The sequence below is a fragment of the Athene cunicularia genome (assembly GCF_003259725.1).
Source record: "Athene cunicularia isolate RWA chromosome 4 unlocalized genomic scaffold, athCun1 chr4_part2, whole genome shotgun sequence".
Lineage (NCBI taxonomy): Eukaryota > Metazoa > Chordata > Aves > Strigiformes > Strigidae > Athene > Athene cunicularia.
The window spans coordinates 19,608,356-19,615,572 of NW_020799099.1; positions in this window are offsets into that span (position 1 = coordinate 19,608,356).

Below are 7,217 nucleotides of genomic sequence, written 5' to 3' on the forward strand. Positions count from 1 at the left end.
CCTTAAGCTCTAAATCGACCTTACTCTTGAACACCTCCAGGGATGGGGACTCCACCACCTCCCTGGGCAGCCCATTCCAACGCCCAACAACCCCTTCTGGAAAGAAATGCTTCCTAATATCCAGTCTAAACCTTCCCTGGTGCAACTTGAGGCCATTCCCTCTTCTGTTGCTTGTTACTTGGTTCAAGAGACTCATCCCCAGCTCTCTGCAGCCTCCTTTCAGGTAGCTGTAGAGGGCGATGAGGTCTCCCCTCAGCCTCCTCTTCTCCAGACTAAACACCCCCAGTTCCCTCAGCCGCTCCTCATAGGACATGTGCTCCAGACCCTGCACCAGCTTTGTAGCCCTCTTCTGGACATGTTCGAGTAACTCTATGTCCTTTTTGTAGTGAGGGGCCCATCAATTGGGTTGAAGTTTTAACTTAGTCTTAAATTGTAAGAATAAAATAGATTCTAGATAATACAAAAGTCATTTATACCTTGTGTCATGGAAAGCATCATGGTGTATAATAGTATTGTAATTACTATTTCTAAATCTTAATGGTGCAACATCAAACATGTCATTCTATTTCTATTTGCTTTTCAAGTGTAATGGCAATGATTGCCTATTGTTTTACAAAACTTTGTTTTATTAGTACAGTTTATATATTAAATTTCTGGGTAAGATTTGGGTTTTTTAAAATAGTTCATATACTATAGTATATTCATAGGCAAGATGATAGGTACATTCATATCTCCTTGTTGTTTTAGCTCCTGTTTTAACTGTGAGCACTACTGTATTTATATTTATACTATATATATGTAGTAGAGCTTTGCTGAAAGACTAGATTTCTTTGGGAAACTTTCTGTTTACCATAAAAGGTTACAATGCAAGACCTCCAAAACCTGAACACACAAGAAAAAGGTACAAACACAGAAACTGTCAGGTCATATAATGTGTATGAGTTCTGAAAGCCCGTCCATAGAGAGGAAAAAAATGGGTAAGATGCCCCTCTGAGAGAAATGGTTAGTCTTCAGAAGGTGGAGATTAGCCTAGCAGTCTTGTCACCTAAACACTGCAAACAAAAATGAAATGTTGATAGTAATTTAGACTCAGTGTGAAGATCATCTAGAAAATTGAGTTTATTAATCCTTGTAAGAGGAATTAGTGAGTTACCTGTTAGCCTTGCTGACATAGCTTTTGAAGTTCAAGCATATTATAACTTCTCCTTTGCTTGCGGATTTAATCAGCAGGAGATTTGGGGTTCCAATAGGCATGATTGTTTTTTAGTGTGGGCTCCCATTTATTTATTTTTGTCTATATTCACCAACCCTTGGGCTTGAAAGTCATCCTTACCTTTGTACCCTTCTCCTTTCGCAGTTTATGTGCTGTCTCTGCAAGGCATTACATTGTTCTGTGTATCCAGATTTTCTTGCTCTGATAGTGCACACGTGGTGCTTAAGACAATCACAACAGTCAGTGTAAGAGCTAAGTGAGGGCATTTGAGAGGCATTTGAGGCATTTCCCCTGGGAAGGGAAACTGGTGTAACTGGCTCAGAGAGTCAGAGTGTTTAAGTTTGTTTAAAGAAAAAAAAAAAAAATCATTTGTTTATGTGGTGCAGTAATAAGCTTCTAGGGGATGAATTGCAGGCAGAAGGACTATTTGTTTCAATGCTGAATGTGGTGATCCGTACAATGTCTTTCATCATGCTGGACTCCTGGCAGAACAAGCTTTTTGTGTGATCCGGGGCTTTCTAGTTCACAATGCAATGAGTAAATGTTATTTTTCAGGTACTTCAGAGGTTTTCTGTTGATGGAAAAAACACCATCAGGAAAATACAAATTTGTATTTACTTTAAGGAAATCTGGATGTAGGCAGAATTTATTGAGCAGCTTTTGAACTCAATACTGTAGTGGTGTTGACTTCAACAAAGCTATCTTGTTTTATGCTAACAGGATGCCTGATGTTTTTGTTTTAAACTTTTCTGAGGATAATTAAACATTGGTTCTGATATTATTTTTCTATCTGAGGGATCCCCTTGCTATGTAAAAAAATAAAATAATGTTTACAGAATACACACAGATTTTGACAATTTTTTATCCTAATTTTATCATTTAAACATTTTTATCTTCCATTAAAAGTAGCTTTCATAACTGCTTATGGCAATTTAAATGAAAAAGTTTTTTTCCTCCACCTAAGTCACACAGTGATTGGCCTTAGTATGTTCATCTTAATTACCAGTCTAGGGGAATTCATCAAGATGTTCTGATAGATTCTTCTTCATTGACTGGTTAGGATCACTGACTTGAAGGAGATGTAATGGTGTAAACCTAAAGTAGTCAACTCGTATTCACTGTTCATCATTTGTTTCAGGTACAATAGACAATTAATAAGGCAATAGCTGTAGTAATTGCTATGCAGAATTAAATATCCCTAGAATATAACAGAACAAAACTGTTAATATTATGATTGTGGAGCTGCTAGTCATTACTTAGCTTTAAGTGTAAGAGGCTTCTTATCCAAAACTCTGTGCCAAAATTTAATATATTTTAAAAACTTCGTTGGTCCTCTAATTCTTTGAGATAACTTTGTTGGGAAAAAAAGCATTGGGGACTGAGAAACACCTCATTGAAAGACTGTTCTGAGTTCTGTGGCTGAAGAAAGCAAACAGAGCTTATCATATGGAGAGAGAGAGAGTTCAGTACAAGTCTGTATTTTTCATTGTGAATATCATAAATGTGACGCTGCACATGATTTAGGTGTAAGAGAGCATCAAGAATGAAACAGAATTCCAATTCCTCTTTAAACTTTGATTAATAACTTCCTATTCTCTCCCCTTGTAATCTTAAAATGTTAGCTGTCAATAATTTGAGGCAGAGGAACATATTAAGTAGTATGGATAAAGATTTTCTTACTGATTTATCCATAAATTTAACAGTGACATTTTCACAAGTAGAGGATACTATTTGACAAAGTAAGCAAATAAAATAGAAGTTCCTGTCTGTAAATAAAAGGGGGAAAGGGCAGTTCCTCTTGGAAATTTGGTATTTATTTTTGTTGATCTGAGGGAAGCATACCTTTAGCTTAATTATACACTGCACAAACCATTAATGCTCTCTGTGCAAATTGGAGAACTCTTAAACTTTTACAGCAGCATTCATAACATTTAGGGAGCTAGCCAGCAACAGTAATTCAATCACTTTGCATCTGTTTGTATTTTGAGAACAAAGAGTGCTTTCCTTTTATTTAAGTGGAAAAAAAAAAAAAAAGTGAGTTTTCCCCCCTTTAAGGGAAGAATCATACTGAGTAACTTTTCAAAGCCCTACAGAGGGTTGGAGGACATTCTTTGGTGTTTTGCTTTAATGAAAGTTCTATAGTTAGAATTTCTCTTTGATTTGATAATGTACACAAGACTTTTATCCTGTTCTAAGATACGTATTTGTATAGTGTCCTTAATTAATAAGTTTGTGTTTATGTACCACTTCTGAAGGGAAGCCTGTTTACTTAAGTGCCTATGTTTAGATTTATCAAGCTCTATTTAGGCATAATTTAAACAAAACAAATTCAACCCCCCCAAACAAAATAGCAAAACTGTATTGCACACAGTCTTCGTCTTTTATTAACTATTTTACATAATGTTTGTAAAGAATGCAATTGAATTTTCTTGACAAGTCTGATGTTAATTATTCTCCTCATGATTACCATTGGGATAACCTTTGGTGCCAGCTCATAAAAATACTTCTGGAGAGTGATAGTTTTCTTTCCAAATGCAGGCAATTTGATTAAATAGTAATCAGTTTCCTGTAAAATTCAGAGGGATGGATACACTGAAATGATTCATGGGGTCTTTGTTTTAATTATTATTATTAAAAGGTATTGATACAAGTATAAGCATAAAAATTAAGGTTGTCTCATCAGAATTTGTAGAATGACTAGAGGTCCAATTAATAGGCAAAAAAAATGATTGAGACACGGGACTGTGGGGAAAAAAAACAGCATGTCATATATTGAAAATACATTTAATAATCTGGAGAGAAAAGAACTGAATCTTGTATGTAATTTGAAGGGAACCATTGTTTTTTAAACACGTATGACACGAGGAGAAATGCAGATTTAAAGATTATAACCAGATGATGAGCCAGATTTCTGGAAGATATTTGTTTTTTAAAAAATATAAAATCTTGGTGAAGATTAATGCTATTATGTATACTAAGTTTTCAAGAAACCATCTAAAATTTGGGCCTGGAGGAAGAGAGAAGTGGGAAATAGAGATATCTGTTGTTATAAGCTTAGGCTTGGTTGATCAGCTCACATAGGAAAGGGGTAGAGAAGAAGTGAGGACTGATGGAATGCCATGGAGAGCAGAGAGAGAAGAAATAAGATCTTGATGACTACCATGAAAGAGCACAGAAAAGAAAGCAAAGGAAGCATCTAGAAAATTTGATCAACAGTGTTATAGAACCTTAAAGATTGAGGAGTTTCATGATAGACGAATCTTTATCTTGCATGTTAGATGATTATTAAAATATAAGTGAGATGCAAGCAAGTAGATAACATTTCAGCCAGGAGAAAATGTAAAAGTGACCATACTGATTCAGACCAGTGGTCCATGCAGCCAAGTATCCCTCCTGTGTCAATAACAAACTAGACAAAAGCATTTGACCCAGCCTTAGAGCAGAGGGCAAGCTCCTCAGATTTCTCTGTTTCTCTATAACTCTGATTTGGTGTCAGAAATGGGAGTAACATGGGAGGGAATGGTTTGGAGAGAATCAAAGGAAGCACTGGATGGACACTGAGATAGAATTGTGGTAGGCAGACCTGTTTGGAAAAAAAAAAAAGTTTACTTAGTTAATCCATGTAATAATATATATTGATCCATTATGTTACTTAAAGTTGAATATTACTTTAAATGCTGTATTACTTTTAAAAAATAAGAATCCTTACAGCCTTTTACTCTGTTGTCTTTAGTCTCCTTGGTAACAGATAATTTTTACTTATTTACATGTTTGCTTCTGTTACTTAAACAGCTTTTGTATTTTTACTTTTGTATTGCAGAATAACAAAAAATTAAGGCAATGGGAATCCAAGCAAAAGCATAGCATTTGCATTAGTTTTCATTAGAAAAGAGCCTTTACTTTGTTTGGTGTATTACAATAGACTTTGAGGCTGTATTTTAAAACAAGACTACAAAATGCAATCCTCAGTAAATAAAAGTTGTGGTTTTTTAAGTGGAAGATTTTAAAACAATTACAATACACTTTGAGAATAGCAGAATTTTGTTTATATCACTTCATCCAGCACTAAAGTGCTGTTGGGTTTTTTTGGTAGAATATATATGCCTTTAACAGGTACCTTGGATAATGGTTTAGAATAATAATTAATGTGTTTTTTCCACTGTAACTGCAAGGATAATTTTGGTGAATTATATTGCTGGCTGTTTAATGCAGAATTTGTTTGGGACATCGGAGTGCAAATCCTAATTGTCCCTTATGCAAGGAACATTTCTTTTGTAGTCTAACAGTATGAGTAGTATATCTGAAATTACCAATAGAATATTAATACATATTGTTGGGTACTTGATTTTGCTTTTTATTTGACTTCTGATATGGCATAGTAAATCTGATTCTAGTGCATTATTTTTCATCCCATTGGAACTGTAAGCTATGTGGTTTATCTCTCAGTACCATGCTACAGCTCTGCTTCAGGCTGAATCAGAAGGGGACAGGATACTGATATGAAATATTTTCTTCTGCAGCATTCAGCTGAAGTGTTTCAGTTCAAGTTTGAACTCCTTCAGAATTGCATTACAAAGTTGTTATCTGCAGCTATCAGGAGGCATGTTCTAAAAAGTTTTATTTTCTACTCTTTAATATTAAACTGTTAAAATTATAAAGTATTTGAAAACACATGCCTTTGCATTACAGCTAGGTTCCCATGAATGTGATATTGTGTATTTATTATCACCTGCAAAGGGCGGGCTGTGAGGTTAGATTGTGCTGGAACTAATGATTGTGGAGAAGTTGCACTTTGTGGACTTTAAAAAATGGCCACCATGTTTTAGAAATAGGCTTTAATGACATTCAGTGCATAATCTTTACATTTGAAATAAATTCAAGATAACATTTCCAATCCATCATTACATTTAATTAGATTCACAACAGAAGGTTTTCCACAACAGATAAACTCTGTAAACTGGTGACATTTTGGGTTTTGTACTGCCACAAAATTAGGTTTCTTCACTGAAGGGCTATGATTTTTTTATTTGATGAAAATAATGTAATCTTACTATGTTGGGTCAATTGATTTTTGGTTTCAAATTAGTTTAAATAATTGTAACAATAGAGCAATGACTATATTGGTCTGTATCAAGATTGTAAAGATGAATAAGTGGGGTAGTTGCTGAGAATCAGGAAAACAGTACAACTGGCACATCATATACACAAGCTGAGTGAGTCCATGTGTTGTGCAAGTGAGTAGTATGTAATGAGATTCACTTACACTGGATATGCCGTGGAGGTTTTGATTTATGTATGATGAGTGGTGCTGCTTGGTGTTTTTCATGAAACTAAACTGCAAGATGCTTTGCTAATGTCTGCCCTTTCATATACCCTGTAAGAATAGCCGTACTGTCTTAGATCAAAGGTTTGTATCTCAGAATCCCTTCTCTGGCAGTAGTTAAAAGCAGATAATCTATGGAAGCATGTAAACCTGGGACAAGTAAAGAGCAGCATTGGTACGAATTACTCTCCTGACATCCAACAACTTGTATCTCAAGGAGATTGGAAGTGTATTTCTGTGTATTTCTTTGAGTGAACTTGAAATGGGTTTCTCCTTCATTAGGCTGTCTAACCTTGCTTTGAACCCTTGTGAACTGCTTGCAGCTCCAACTTGCAGAAGGGAGTTCTGCAGCTTAATGATGTTGTGTGAATCCCCTTCTTTAATCACTTTGAAATTTGTTAGATTCAGTTGCTGCTCCTTAGGTCCTTTACTGGAAGAAGCAATAAGATGCTGCACCCTACCCAATCTCCCCATGCCTCTCATGATTTTATAGACCTCTGTTATGGCAGTGGCCCTCAGTTGGTTTGATTATTTTTCCTTCCTTCCTTCCCGCTCTTTATGTAGAAGAGTCCTAGCATACTTAGTGATGGTTGTTACATGCCTTTGGTCATCCTTGCTGCCCTTCTCTGAAATTCTTCTGGTTCTGTGTCTCAGTAATACTGAAAAACAACAGGAATATAA